Source organism: Bos javanicus, chromosome 15, assembly GCF_032452875.1.
Source record: "Bos javanicus breed banteng chromosome 15, ARS-OSU_banteng_1.0, whole genome shotgun sequence".
Classification (NCBI taxonomy): Eukaryota; Metazoa; Chordata; class Mammalia; order Artiodactyla; family Bovidae; genus Bos; species Bos javanicus.
Window position 1 is genome coordinate 83,374,868 of NC_083882.1, and position 16,037 is coordinate 83,390,904.

Here is a 16,037-nt window from a genome sequence, read left to right on the forward strand (position 1 = left end):
TGAGCTACGGGAAGCCCTGGTAGGCATCTAAATGCCAGTAAAAATAAATGGGTATGTTACGACAGTCATGTTTTTGAAGGCTACTCGAGTGTGGCAGATGTTTGTGCTACAAGTTAGAGAATGAAGCAGGATATCAAAGCTCCTTGTTATATGATGTACCTAATGTATAAAGAACCCAAATATTATCTGAGGTTTAATTGGTGAAGTTAGAAGGACTTCCCGGTGATCCAGTGGTTAAGACCTTGTGCTCCCAGTGCAAGGGGCATGGCTTGATCCTTGGTCGGATAACTAAGGTCCTGGAGGCCCCAGGGAAGGGGAAAAGGTAGACCAGTAACATCACAGCCCGGCAAGAGCAGAGAGGCAGACCGTCTCCTTCCAGCTCTGCCAAACAACCGTCGTCAGTTCACCCCTTCTTGAAATTTCCCTTTCGTATTGAGAAGAAAATGGAATGAAGATATTGTTTCTAAGTTTAAGGCATCACCTATTACACTTTTTTCAATGACATATCAGATATTAATGTATTATACTTTTACAACTTCTCAAGACTGACTGACCTGGAAATAAACATTTACCGAAACTCAGCCAATAGAAGAGCTTATGAGTGGAAATTTGAAGAATCCCTAGTGCTCTTAGAGGGACTCTCAGGTAGTCCACAGATAGTTATTGAATACCCAGTATTTCGAATCTCTGAATAGCATTGTGGAGAGATTACAAAGAAATAGCAACATTCTTTGCCATCACTTGATCATTAATTCAATAAATATATATTGAGTGTTTAGTTAGGCACTATTTTTGACTTCCCTGGTGGCTCAGCTGGTAAAGAATCTGCCTGCAATGCAGGAGAGCTGGGTTCAATCCCTGGGTTGGGAAGATCCCCTGGAGGAGGGAAAGGCTACCCACTCCAGTATTCTTGCCTGGAAAATCCCATGGACAGAGGAGTCATGGGGTTGCAGAGTCAGACACGACTGAGCGACTTCACATTCACTTACACTTCAAGGTTCATGGATGGAAAATATTCCTCTTATAAGCCTGAAAGTGAAAGTGTGCCTCAATTGTGCCCAACTGTTTGTGACCCCATGGACTGTAGCCTACCAGGCTCCTCCGTCCATGGGATTTTCCAGGCAAGAGTACCAGAGTGGGGTGCCATTTCCTTCTCCAGGGGATCCTCCTTGTGTCTTATAAGCCTGCTGCTGCTGCTGCTAAGTCGCTGGAGTCATGTCCGACTCTGTGCGACCCCATAGACAGCAGCCCACCAGGCTCCCCAGTCCCTGGGACTCTCCAGGCAAGAACACTGGAGTGGGTTGCCATTTCCTTCTCCAATGCATGAAAGTGAAAAGTGAAAGTGAAGTCGCTCAGTTGTGTCCGACTCTTATCGACCCCATGGACTGCAGCCTACCAGGCTCCTCCATCCATGGGATTTTGCCTGGTACAGCTTAATTCCTTTGGGTTTAGAAAACATGGCCACTAAAAACGTGCCCATCTTATTAGCACTCCTTAGTTTGTCTTTAAATCTTTCAGCGCTCAAAGCTCCCACTGCTTTCCCACATAAGGAAAATATCCACTGTCTCCATCTCCCTGCATCTCTGCATGAAGGAGATCAGGCTGGTGTGCACTGCCCATCGGGGCGCTCACTGCCCTGGGCAGCACCACCGAAAAGGGACTGAACGTTGAAGATGCATTTCTCTAGACCAGCGCTCCCCCGCTACTGGCACCAGGGCCAGTTTCCTGGAATGGATTTTCCCCGACCGGGTACAGGGGAGGGGATGGTGTGGGGACGATTCAAGCACATCACATTTATTGGGCACTTTAGTCTATTAGCACATCAGCTCCACCTCCCATCATCAGGCATTCGCTCCTGGACTTTGAGGACTTCTGCTCTAGACTGTTGGCAGTGTGCTGGGCTAGAACAGACTCTCAAAGGGAAACGAGAATTTAAAACAGCAAGCGTCTTGCTTCTGATGCTCTGTAGCTGCTGTCACGCACATGAACGTTCCTCCCACCCAGCAGTCACCACGTAACAGGCCGCCCAAATGCTCGTGTGTTTTGTTCATTACTACTTGGACCTGCGTCAGAGTCACCCTCGTGGGAAGGACGTTTAGGTTTTTATGAAGGGGCAAGATTTGAAGGGTCTTGTAAAGACTCTCTTCCCTAAAATTATTTTTTTTCCCTGATAAAAAAGAAAATTCACCCAGCTAAAATAAAAATGTGAGCTAAGATGGATGGGAGTAGGTGTGTAAATTAAGAGGGCCAGGTAAATGCTTTTGTATCTGTCAATAGCACCTTATCTGATTTTATTTGCCAGAATGAATTTAGCTGCTTTTTCAGGCCCTACAAAGGGCATTTGGGAGGAGAGGGTGACATTCACTGGATGTAGACCTTGGCCTTCCCTTGTGGTTCAGATGGTAAAGAATCTGCCTGCAGTGCGGGAGACCTGGCTTCGATCCCTGGGTTGGGAAGATCCCCTGGAGAAGTGAACAGCTGCCCACTCCAGTATTCTGGCTTGGAGAATTCCATGGACTGTTCAGTCCATGGGGTCCCAAAGAGCCGGACACGGCTGAGCGACTTTCATTTCACAAACCTTGGGGCATGACTAAATGTCTTCCAGCAACTCGGACAATTTGTTAAATCCCACTTTATACTTTGTCAATGTATTTACGTTCAGATAGCTTATTTAAATATTGTTAAAATGTTCAGCAGGTAGGAGGTTAGCTATTAATACCTCCATCTTAGGGCTGGGAGACAAAAAGTGTAATTAACTTGACTCATTATCTTTCAGGGATTTACAACATTTAGATCTCCTTGTAGGTAGCAAAGATGACATACATCTTGGCTTGATTCTTGTCCCAAAACCATGAACCATCTGTGATCTTGTCACCGAAAACGGTCAAGGAACCCAGGACAAACCAATGAATGACTTTTCCCAGGTCATAAAAGATCTATCTTTTATACACAGAAGCATGACCTTAATGACATTTAAAACTAGAGGAAAAGATAAAAAGAGTTTCATCCAAAATTTTAAGCTAATTCTTTGAATCTACAAGGTGGCTGTGGTTGGGCTACTGTAAAAATACTACTGATTCGAATAAAATTTACATGAGTGAGACTTGGCTGAGCCTATAAGCGGTTCATATATCTGCAGACTCAAAGCTGTGGTTATAGGCACCACAGGGGCCAACCTCTGGTTCTTTAAAACACAGTCATACTGATTGGTCCACAAAATTGACAGTAAAGTCTGGTAGGGTTAAAAGCTATTTAGAAGAATGTAATAAGTACTCTACAACCAACTTGTCTTGATAGATCTAACTCACTCTGAGTAGCACATGCCCAGGAAAATATTTTAAAAGAAAAAAAGGCTATTTGTATGAAGATATTTCTAGTGATTGTATTCGTTTGAATTAAAAAAAAAAACTCAGTAATTGGAAACTGAATGAGTATATTTTTATGTATTATGATTGCTATCATAGATTGTTATATAGCCATTAAGTCGTATTGATATATGTACAACCACATGGAAAAATGTTTAAATGAGACTCAAAGTGTTAAAACACAAATTATTGTGTTTACTGATTGAACTTGTATAAAAATTTCTCTACATTATAAAGAATCAGAAGAAAACACTATAATTAGAGTTTAAGAGGTTTTTTTTTGTATAAAATACTGATGTGTGCAATAAAAAGTAAAAGACTAAGTGATAAAATGAAAAAACAAAACCTTGAGTCTGGATTCAAGAAGACCTTTGCTTAGTTACACAGTTTTTTTGCCAGCTGTGTAACTATGACAACCTTATCTATGTGCATTTCAGTTTCATCTTCAAAGTACAAGTAATTAGCATCTACCCTACACAATTGTTGTAAAGGTTAAATGACGGAATGGTTTACACGGGGCCTGGTGTTGTCACGACAGGCTAGGTATTATCATAATTGATTTATCAAAAGCTGTACTAGTGGCCCTGTGTGAGTTTTATCAGACAGCACGAGTTATTCTGATGTAATATTATATAAGAACCCCATGATCATTTTTTCCTGCTTTCATTTCTTTCTGTACAATAATATGCCTTCCTGCATCTGATTATCTGCCCAGGACAAGGTAGAAGTACATTGGTGTGGCATTGTTATTACTCCAAGTTGAACCAGTACCACCCAGTCTCATGGAGAAATCCCTGACCATAAAAATATTCCTAACTCTGTGAGAAATTGCCAGTGTATCTTTACCTTCCTGGGTTTTAATGACTGTAATTGATGACTAAGACTGTATATATATATATTTTCTCTCATTTCAGGTTCTCCAAGAAGGAGGGTGTCATGGCTCTTGAATCTTGTGCCTACCAGTGCATGTAGCAACTAGTACCAGAATGTAGGAGGCGATGTAAGAATGAATTCATGAATGAATAAATCAGTGATTTCTTACTTTTATGTGCTGGGAAAGAGAGAGAATATATAGCATAGTCTGGGAGATTTTGAGGTTCTTGTAAAGACTAGTTCAATGTAGGGTCTTATTTTGATCTTTATAAGAAACAAAAAATAGTAGGGAACTTCTCTAGACCATCCTGAATCTTGGGGCCAGAGCCAAAAGAATTTCTACTTGATACTTTAGGACCACACAGATTCGTGTTACATAATGGGGTCTTAAGGAGTTGACCTGTCTACCGAGAAATGATCATTACGTTCTTGTGACTAGATGCATAACCTCTCACTTCTCTTCATTGTGAAGTTATCCGATACTTTTCTACTCTGAACCCAAACAGGAAATTGCTCAATTGATTCCCTGCGTCTGTCTTCATTTGCACTAAATTGGGAAAACAAGGCCCCGTGATGAATGGCAAGGCATGAATAAGTCTGATTATCTGGATAGAAAGTCAAAACAAAACAAACATAAAAAAAGAAAGTCAAGACTTAGATCAAAATTCTATGGTGCTGCCAGCCTTCCAGATTTTTGCAAATGTTACAAAAACCAAAGACAGATCATCTTTATTATCCTAAGGAATAATTAGGATCATTTCGTTGTCGTGAAGAACTCTAAATGGCATAATCTGTATCTTTACTATAGTCTGTATCTTCATAGTTGGATCTTAAACACAGAGATAAAGAATCTGACACTCTAAAAGGCAGCTAAGAGAGATACTGGGTTTGGCTGACAACTTACCTTCCCATAGAAGAATGAACCTGTCTTCTAAGCCAAGTATAATGCTAAAGATTTCTCACTGTCCCTAAACCTTTACAGCTCCTGCAGGGATTGACACTAATCTCGTGGAGTCCCTAGATCCCTGCCCAGAAGCAAGGGCCAGGTTGTGGCATACACCTCAAAGCTCAGACTTGCCTGCAGGAATCTCTGTTAAGTCAAAGTTCTTCTTCAGCAGTTTGGCATCTCGTTCTGTTTTATTTAGAGTGAGGTATTCCCAAAGAAAGGCAATGCCAAAGAATGCTCAAACTACCGCACAATTGCACTCATCTCACATGCTAGTAAAGTAATGCTCAAAATTCTCCAAGCCAGGCTTTAGCAATATGTGAACCGTGAACTTCCTGATGTTCAAGCTGGTTTTAGAAAAGGCAGAGGAACCAGAGATCAAATTGCCAACATCCACTGGATCATCGAAAAAGCAAGAGAGTTCCAGAAAAACATCTATTTCTGCTTTATTGACTATGCCAAAGCCTTTGACTGTGTGGATCACAATAAACTGTGGAAAATTCTGAAAGAGATGGGAATACCAGACCACCTGATCTGCCTCTTGAGAAATTTGTATGCAGGTCAGGAAGCAACAGTTAGAACTGGACATGGAACAACAGACTGGTTCCAAATAGGAAAAGAAGTTCGTCAAGGCTGTATATTGTCACCCTGTTTATTTAACTTCTATGCAGAATACATCATGAGAAACGCTGGACTGGAAGAAGCACAAGCTGGAATCAAGATTGCTGGGAGAAATATCAATCACCTCAGATATGCAGATGATACCACCCTTATGGCAGAAAGTGAAGAGGAACTCAAAAGCCTCTTAATGAAAGTGAAAGAGGAGAGTGAAAAAGTTGGCTTAAAGCTCAACATTCATAAAACGAAGATCATGGCATCCGGTCCCATCACTTCATGGGAAATAGATGGGGAAACAGTGGAAACAGTGTCAGACTTTATTTTTCTGGGCTCCAAAATCACTACAGATGGTGACTGCAGCCATGAAATTAAAAGACGCTTACTCCTTGGAAGGTAAGTTATGACCAACCTAGATAGCGTATTGAAAAGCAGAGACATTACTTTGCCAACAAAGGTTCGTCTAGTCAAGGCTATGGTTTTTCCAGTGGTCACGTATGGATGTGAGAGTTGGACTGTGAAGAAGGCTGAGCGCCGAAGAATTGATGCTTTTGAACTGTGGTGTTGGAGAAGACTCTTGAGAGTCCCTTGGACTGCAAGGAGATCCAACCAGTCCATTCTGAAGGAGATCAGCCCTGGGATTTCTTTGGAAGGAATGATGCTAAAGCTGAAACTCCCGTACTTTGGCCACCTCTTGGGAAGAGTTGACTCATTGGAAAAGACTCTGATGCTGGGAGGGATTGGGGGCAGGAGGAGAAGGGGATGCCAGAGGATGAGATGGCTGGATGGCATCACTGCCTCGATGGACATGAGTCTGAGTGAACTCCGGGAGTAGGTGATGGACAGGGAGGCCTGGCGTGCTGCGATTCATGGGGTCGCAAAGAGTCGGACACGACTGAGCGACTGATCTGATCTGATTCCCCTTTCAGAGCTTGGACACCAGAAGTGTTGCACAACCGACAAGTAAATTTGCATCTTCAACAGTGGTTGGTAGCCCTTAGAAATTTCAAAGTAGGAAAAGCAAAAAGCCTTAATAGTCATTGTTCAGCAGCATTTCAAGAGTCACTTGACACTTCTCACTGGTACTTTGCCTTGATTACGTCATTCTCTTCTCTATTGTTTTGAAAATTGTTCCTAAGTACACCTGAAAGGGCTTCTCCCAGGAGGTGCTAGTGGTAAAGAATTCACTTGCCAAGGCAGGATAAGCAAGTTTCCATCCTTGGGTGAGGAATATCCTCTGGAGGAGGAAATGGCAACGTACTCCAGTATTCTTGCCTGAAAAACCGCATGGACAAGAGGAGCTGGGCGGGCTACAGTCTATGGGATTGCAAAGAGTCGAATGCGACTGAGCGCAGAGCACAGGTACACCCGAAACTCACACAGCATTGTAAATCACCTGAACACCAATGCAATTTTTTTTTAATGAAAAAGCTATAAAAATTAGTTCTTAGGGTGTTACGTGGATGTTATATTCCATGATAGTGTTGTTACACCAGAAGGCAACAGCCAGAATAATTTCTCTTCTAAAGTAAGATCACTAGTGCTATTTTTATATAAAGAAAATGAATATTAAGTAATACAATATCTAGTTACCTGAAGGGTTGAGAGATTGGATCAAACATATGATTATTTTGATGCAAGTCCCTTGAAATTTTATGTGATGAAGGCAAAATTTTGGGCTAACAGAATACCTCTTTATTTTTCAGACATTCTGAAGTTTGGTAGACACAGTAAAATACTCATTTAAAAATAATGTAAAATGTATATCACAATATGTAATCTTTTCCAGGTGCTCTTGCATTACTCTTTTATTCGAAAAGGGGGCAGAGCACGCCCTTTGGAAGGACGACATAGCCCACACCGATTAGAACCAAATGGGGCAAAAGTGGCGGGCGAGTTGCCTCCCTTAGCCCTTGAGTCTCAGCATGTGGTCATCGTAACACGTCAGCAAGCGAAGTGACATACTTGCAGGCACCAGGACGCTTCCAAAGCCAACTATCAAAGACCGAAAAGTGGGTGATGTTCCAATTTCTGAAAATTCCTGCCCATTCCCACTAATAGTTGGAATAATCCTCCCACTTATTAGCCTATGAAATTACCCAGTTCATAAAAACTAACCACACCATATTTCAAGGTCACTCTTACCTTCTGAGATGGCCCATACGCTGTCTATGGAATGTGTTTATCTCTAAATAAACCCATTTCTTCCCTGGGTGAAGATCCCTTTATCAGATGATAAAGTGTCTGCCAACATTGCGGGAGACCCAGGTTCAATCCCTGGGTGGGGAAGATCTCTTGGAGAAGGAAATGGCAACCCACTCCAGTATTTGTGCCTAAAAAATCCCATGGACGGAGGAGCCTGGTAGGCTATAGTCCATGGGGTCACAAAGAGTTGGACACGACTTCACTTTCACTTTTCTTACCTAAAAACAAAAAACAATCCCCCCTCATTTAAAAGTAATGTAAAATGTATGTAAAATATACATATATTACAATATGTAATGTTTTCCAGATACTTTTGCATTACTCTTTTATTCTAACACTATTTTGTGAGCTTGAGATTATTATTTGTGTTTGGTACTGAGTCTTACAAAAGTCTTAAGAGCAACAGGTTAACACAGAAAAGCCTCATCTTCTGAGCCTCAGTGGTACAATGCCAGGGGGAGGTTTCTTTTATTATATTAGGCTACCCTGTGGTCTCTCAGCTGGTAAAGAATCTGCCCGCATTGCGGGAGACCTGGGTTCGATCCCTGGGTTTGGAAGATCCCCTGGAGAAGGGAAAGGCTCCCCACTCCAGGATTCTGGCCTGGGGGATTCCATGGACTGTATAGTCCATGGGGTCGCAAAGAGTCGGACACGACTGAGTGACTTTCACTCTTTCCTTTCCAGTGAAACGACCTGTTGGCCTAGACGGCAGGGTGAACCTTTGTTGATTTTTCCTCTCCCCTGTCTTCCTGCTGCTTGGCCTCAGACTTGGGTGCTGTCAAGGGAAACTCCCTTCAGCACAGGGTGAACAAAGCCTTCTCAGCCTTCTGACCCAACAGGAGAACCTCAGGAACTGGAAAGCACCAGGGAGGTTCTGGAGAGGGAGGGTCTTAGGAAAATAACCAGATAGGGTTGTTTATGAACTCCCGAGATCACCCCTGAGCCACAGATGAGTGGAAATGACTCTACACAATAAGACTTCGAGAACTGAACTAAGAGATAAATTGCTTTTCAGGTGCCAGACTGGCCACAGGGTGCTGGAACACGTGTGGAATGCATCTGAATATCCCATTTTTGCTTTGAAATATCCCTTCTCACGGAAAATGGAACTGACATTGAAACTACAACATGAAGGGGTGGTGGAGGTAAGAGAATTTCTTTGACTCTAATAACCAGAGAAATCACGGCGACTTGGGGTGATAGGAACCATGGCAGAGAAGCAGGATGGGGGCACAGATGGTCAAGATTTGGGGAGAGCTGGAACGCTGCTGATGCCCCAGCTGGACCACTTTCTCGGGCAGTGGGTCTTAAACTTTATTAAGTATCAGGGTCACTTGGAAGGCTTGTGGAAACAGGTTGCTGAGCTCCACCTCCTCCAGTTTCTGACTGAGTAGGTCTGGGGTGGGGCCCGAGAGTTCACACTTGTAACGGCTTTCGAGGTGACCTGGGTGGTCGTGGCCACGGAAACGCACTTCGAGGGTCCCTGCTGTCAAGGAGCATTGCACAGGGACCAGCTTGGTTCCAGGTGCAGATTACTAATTGGAATAAGCGAGACACCAGATAGAATCCTGTGTGACTTAACATTTCCGTCTAACAGTTAGGTGTTCAGTGTTACACACACACACACGGTTTAGGCCCTAACCCAAGCTCAAGAGACTTCCCTGGTGGCCCAGTGATCAAGCATCCACCTGCCAGGGCAGGGGGCATCAGTTCAATCTCTGGACCGGAAACTAAGACCCCACATGCTGTGGAGCAACTAGGCCCAGGCCCCACGCCTGAGCCCGCGGCCTGGAGCTCTGGGCAGCAGAGAAGCCTCCGCAAGGAGAAGCCCGTACGCAGCTAGAGAGTAGCCCCTGCTCAGGGCAACTAGAGAAGGCCTGCGGGTGGTTACAAAGACCCGGTGCAGCCAAAAATGAACAGATAAACGAACAAATCAGGAATAATACATATATGTAAAAAAAAAAGAAAAATAAAAAATAAATAACACATATATGTAAAAACCCCCCAAAACAAAAATAAACAAAATAAGAAATAATAGATATATGTAAAAATAAATAAACAAGTAATAAATAATACATGTATGTAAAAAACCCTCCAAAACAACAATAAGAAATAATACATATATGTAAAAAAAAAACCCAAAACAAAAATAAATAAATAAACACATAAGAAATGATACATATATGTAAAAGCAACCCTCACGCTGCCCCCAGGAGCAGCTCCTTCTTTCTGCTCCCCCTCCTCCCCCCACACTCACTCCTCACTGTCCCCCTTTCCTCCTCTGGGAGCTGTTGCATCAAGTGTGCAAAGAATGTCTGTGTCTCCCCGACCTCAGGAACAGCTCCTTCCGTCTCCCCACCACCTCCTTCTCCTTCCGTCTCCCCGCCACCTCCTTCTCCTTCCGTCTCCCCGCCACCTCCTTCTCCTTCCCTTCCCTCGTCCCTTTCCCGTCTCTCCATTCTACTTCTGCCTTATCTTAGATGCACTTACAAAGCATAGTTGGAATTTCCATGAGAACAACTCCAATTCTCAGCACAGTGGTGACTCAGAAGAGGTCAGAGACTTTCTTCAAATAATTATTAAATTGTTGCAACATCGGACGCCTGGTTCCGTCGCCTATAGATACTCATAATACCTTTCGGCTCACTTCTCAGCCATACATTGCTGACTTTCCCAGGTGAAGAATGGGTCTAGGTGGGGTTCACTGATTCAGTTCCAGTTTTTGTAAACTGAACGTACCACATATATCCATTAAGATAGATCGGTGTCTAGAAAATCAAACGAAAGAGCACTTTTATTCGCAGTGAAGCCCGCCCGCCTAACAGTGGGTGCGGCTACTACACAAGCTGGCCTCTGTGCTTTTTTGTTCTTGGGATTTGGAAAGAAAGAGGCAGAACTTGAGAAAGATAACAGATGAGCTAGTTTCAGCAAGTTCCATGAGAAACAGGAAAGAATCCTTTTGAATGTCAAAAAACAATTACATTTACAATCTTTCTGACATCAGGAAGAAAAGAATGAGCTTGTTCTGATTCTCTTCATAATTTTCCTTTTTAGAAAAATATCCGTAAATAAAACTTTCTCAACCTACCCATATAAACAGCACATCTGAACTTAATGATCAGAAATAATGGAGCCGTCTTAGGTGCAAAAAAAAGTACATTAATTGTATTATTAAAAAACTGGACACACCTAAAACGTTCAGTTTGGGTAGCATGGTTTGACTCTGTATTAATCAGCTCTTGCTTCGAAGATGTTGTGTAGCAAACTAGTCCCAAACCCAGTGACCTATAAGCGTGAATATACTTATTTACTTAAAACAATTGTGCCGGTGACTGTGGGCCAGTGTGGGTTGCTCTGATCCAAGCTGCAGGCGGCACAGGCTTGTCTTCAGACTGTGTTTCGTCTTCTGCACACGCGTTGTTTTTAGTCCAGAGTGAAGCGTCAGGCTTCCTGGGGTGTGGTTTTCTCATTGTGATACAGGAAGGTAACGGGATTAGTCAAACCAAGTCAGCGTGTCTGAAATCTGTGCCCCATCGTGTATGCTAACCTTCCATTGGTCAGAGAGAGTCACATGACCAAGACCAGCATCCAGGGAGCCTGCCAGCTTGCCCTGCCCAGTCCAGGGTGCAGCCAGGTCACGTGGCGGGGTGGGGGGAGAGCGTGCAGAGCTGAGAATGACAGTCTGCGTCTAGGACACACCTCAACAATCACATAATGAGATGTGTGTGTGATTGAGAAAGCTCAGTGGATAAGTCGTGTCCAACTCTCTGTGACCCTGTGGACTGTAGCCCACCAGGTTTCTCTGTCCACGAAATTTCCCAGGCAAGAGTACTGGAGTGGGTTGCCATTTCCTCCTCCAGGGGTCTTCCTGATCTGGAGATCTAATCCGCTGTCTCCTGCGTTGCAGGTGGATTCTTTACCATTGCACCACCTGATAAGCCCACATGATGAGATATTTTTCTTAAAAAAAAAAACAAAAAAACCCCCACAACTTTTTATTGTGGGTATTGTTAAAATGCTGAAGCTGAAACTCCAATTCTTTGGCTACCTGATGTGAAGAGCTGACTCACTGGAAAAGACCCTGATGCTGGGAAAGATTGAGGGCAGGAGGAGAAGGGGATGGCAGAGGATGAGATGGCTGGATGGCATTGCTGACTCAATGGACATGAGTTTGAGTAAACTCTGGGAGTTGGTGATGGACAGGGAGGTCTGGCGTGCTGCAGTCCATGGGGGTCACAAAGAGTCGGACACAACTGAGAGACTGAACTGAACTCAACTGAATGTCAAAATATGCAAATAGCAAGAGAAGTCCAGGGAACCCCTAAGGGCCTTCACTCAGCCCCAGCAGTCATCAACACGGGCTTCCCTTCCTTTATCTGAATTTCCATTCACACACCCCCCACCCCAGTTGGGTTATTTTAACTCCTAGATATCATTGAGGAGACAGAAATGGCAACCCACTTCAGTGTTCTTTGCCGGGAGCTGGTGAGGCATTCCACTCGTGACAAAGGTCATGAGGAAGGAGGCTCGGCATACGCAAAGGCGGGATCGAGCCTCAGGAGTCCGCCCGGATATTCTCGAGCATCTACCCCCCAAAAAACCAGAGTCTGCCTACTTTATTGCTTTGTGCTCTCACCTCTGACTTTACTGGGGGCTGTCCCCTACCACCATCTCGCTCTCTCTGTCAAAGAGTTAACTTACAGCTCCAATTAATAAAGTTCCTGGGCAATTAGGAGTGTTTAAATCCAAACCCCTCAGATGGCTCTCTAACTCACCTGACAAGTTTACCCGGACTCCTACAGCTATGCATCCGATTGTTTACAGTCTCCCAGCCTGTAAACTCTCCCAGAGGCACAGGAAGCTTAAGATATTCAAATAGCTTAGAACCTCTCAGAGAGTTAGAAACTGTCAGAATAAACTAGTAAAGGATTTCATTGATGAGCCAATGCTTGCTGCCAAGTTTCCACATCCCCTGTATTGTATCCTTGAATGTGTATTAATTAATATAGTTGGTATGTAGAAAAAATAAGTAGTGGCCTTGGTGCTAGCAACTTTAGACCCTTAAGGTAATAAATTCTTTCCTTTGTTGTAAACCCATTACACATCCGCCCTATAGGAATGCAATTTTATCTAACACCTTCGGAAGATGGCGCCAAACCTTAAAATAATTACTCTTAGAGAAAATAAGTCTTTGTTGATAAGTCCTTGTCAAGAGTCATAAAATGTTAGTAGGCCTTCTGGCCAGAAGATGATGTAAATCACCTAAACCATTTGTATAGGATAAATTTGCAGGAAAGAAACCCTGGTTTTTGATAAGAATCAAAGACTGCTGACTTTGCATCCCCTATTATCCTCTATGTGTAACTTAGGGTATAAAAGCCCCTGTTAAAAATAAAGCTATGGGCCTTGCTCACCAACGCTTGGTCTCCCCATGTCATTCTTTCCTTTAACTTCCGGCTGAAGTCTCCATCTGGAGCGTGGATATCCTCTGCGACCACTTATTTGCCTGGGCTTCTAAGACCCACTCGAGAAGGTGTCTAAGGTGGGGCACCTTCCGCTATTCGAGAGGGCGCCTGCGGCCTCCGTGGTCAGAGGTAACCTGGTGTCACGGGTTATATTGATTTTCCGCGTAAACCAAGCTACTCAGCCTCTTTTCTCCACTGAATTTTCCTACTGAGCTATCCTCATTCTATTACTCTTTATATCTCTAATTACCATTTGAATAGGTCGCCGACGCCGTCTCCCCTTCGAATACCCTGGATCAGCCGGGGCTGGTCCTCGGCAGTTCTTGCCTGGAGAATGCCAGGGATGGGGGGGCCTGGTGGGCTGCCGTCTATGGGGCCGCACAGAGTCGGACACAACTGAAGTGACTTAGCAGATATCATATACTATAGGATCTATATGTAAGAGAATTTTTAAATAAAACATTGGCCATGATCTCTCAAACAATAATTTCTTAAGAACATGATGGAATCTTAGTTATAAAAACCTATGTCAATTGTAGGTTTGAACGACACAGGAAATGAACACAGCTTTTCGTGAAAGAGGATAACGTATTATTACAGGTACATTAAAAGTATGCTATATAAGAGATCAAGTGGAAATTTAACAAAATGCTAATAACAGTTGTTCTTGAGTAGTGGGAATAAAGATGAATTTTAATAACTTTTAATTTCTAGTCACTTATGCACTTTCTTTAATAATTATGGACTACTTTTATAATGACGACAAATGTCAGTTCAAACATAAATTTAAATTCCTGGGCAAGGCAGCTTACCTGTTTGGATATGCAATCTCCCCTAATAGTCCTGTAACTAGTTTACTGTAAAGGGGAAGCACAAAAAAGTAGAAAGAGAAATACACTTGCCATCAAAGGACCTTGGGCAGACCACTCGGACTCTCAGAACCTAGGTGGACTCCCCATTTGTCAAATAAGGATAATGTAAGAGCAAGCTAGAAACATTTTGTTCTTGAGGCTTAAGTACATGTGAAAACATTTTGTAAATGGAAACGTGCTATACAGTTGGAAGATAATACTACTATTTCTGAGACCAGATTCCAAGCTAGGACCCGAAGGCCGATAACCATGATAGCATGTTTTAGACGGCAGGCTCTGAGAAGCTGTCTCGTTCTTTCATTTCACGTGGTCAGTTGGAAAGAGCACTGGGCTGATGACAGGGTGGGCCAGGGTTCTAAGTCTGGTGTTGTCACTGACAGGTGCTGGAACCTTCTAAGAGTCCTGCCCACTTTTTTTTTGTTTTTTTTTTTTTGTAAAAATTAGAAGTTTGGATTAGATAATGTTCAAAGGTTTGAACATTTGCTTCCAGTCATTAGGTTGATTTGTTTACATCTGCTGGGTTGATATTCACACAAATCTTTGCAAATATGGTGAGAGGGAATGGACCAGTTAAAACATGGAATCCAAGTTTTCATAAAGCAGATGTGGATTATGGAGTTTCATATTTAGAACCACACAATGCACTGAAACATCATTTGTTTGAGAACTTGTGAGCTGCCTTCAGCATGAGCTGGACTTAATCAGAGCACTTAAGTTGACAGACAGCCTGCCCCTTACTAGCTGAGTGACCTTGGGCAAATCCCTTAAGTGTCTTGATGATCCATTTCTCAGTCTGACAAATGTACGTTATAACGTTTGTTTCATAGGGATTCTGTTAAGAGGATAAAGATGGTAATATTCTTGAAAGAGCTATGCGTGTGGAAAAGTACTGTACACACGCAAGATTTCTACTCTGACGGTCGGGGGGTGAGTCATCTGAAAATACAGCATGTCCTGTTCTCACTTGTCTTAATGAGTGAAGCTGGTAAAGGGAGTCACCAAAGGCCATGGGTATTTTTTAAAAAGTAAACAAAAGAAATAATTAGTTTCAAAAGCTTACAAGAACCAGAAATGGGAGTTGGAGTTTTGAATGCTGACACAGGAGCAAGAGATTTGTCAGGAGACCAGGGCTTCAGCTCGGTAATTACCACTCCCTGGATTATTACCCTGAGCCTTATTAAACAGAGTTAGAACCCTTAGAGATATGTATAAGGGCAAGCTATAATAATTATCCTGGGACACTGTGTGACCTCAAGACATAATTATCAGACTCAAGAAAAAAGTTGAATTTGTGTTACATTAACGAAGAGAACTCTGATAATAACTGGGCACAAAAGATTCAGCACACATCTAAATAAAAATGCCAGTTCTCAAATATTGGGGTCAATAGTTCAGAGATGTTTTCTTGTTTCATGCATCGGCACAACTCTTTTAGGACTGCACGGTGTATATTCTTTTCCCTCTTTCTCATGTCTTACAAAGCCTTAGTATTCTGGTTATTTTATTCCTTGTAATCTTGATGTCTTGGGAAAATATAATTTTTTTTTCCTCTAATGGTAAAGTAAGCAATTCTATTAGTTCCTCCTGGCAGTGCAAATGTCCATCTCTCTTTTGGAGTGTGCTCCCCTAATCATTTTCCTAGACAACTCCAGCTCATCTTTCCTCAGGCGCTCCGATGCCGCAGCCTCTGCAGGCT

The 16,037-nt window shown here is 42.9% G+C and overlaps 1 long non-coding RNA gene across 1 annotated transcript in view; it reads left to right on the forward strand.

Moving 5' to 3' along the window:
- The first annotated feature begins 3,576 nt into the window (after nucleotides 1-3,576).
- LOC133227155 (uncharacterized) overlaps nucleotides 3,577-16,037 on the forward strand; it is a 37,864-nt gene continuing 25,403 nt past the window's right edge. The window contains exons 1-3 of the long non-coding RNA XR_009729736.1: nucleotides 3,577-4,365; nucleotides 7,589-7,811; nucleotides 9,020-9,149. This is a non-coding gene — a long non-coding RNA (uncharacterized LOC133227155). The remainder of the gene's footprint in view (nucleotides 4,366-7,588; nucleotides 7,812-9,019; nucleotides 9,150-16,037) is intronic.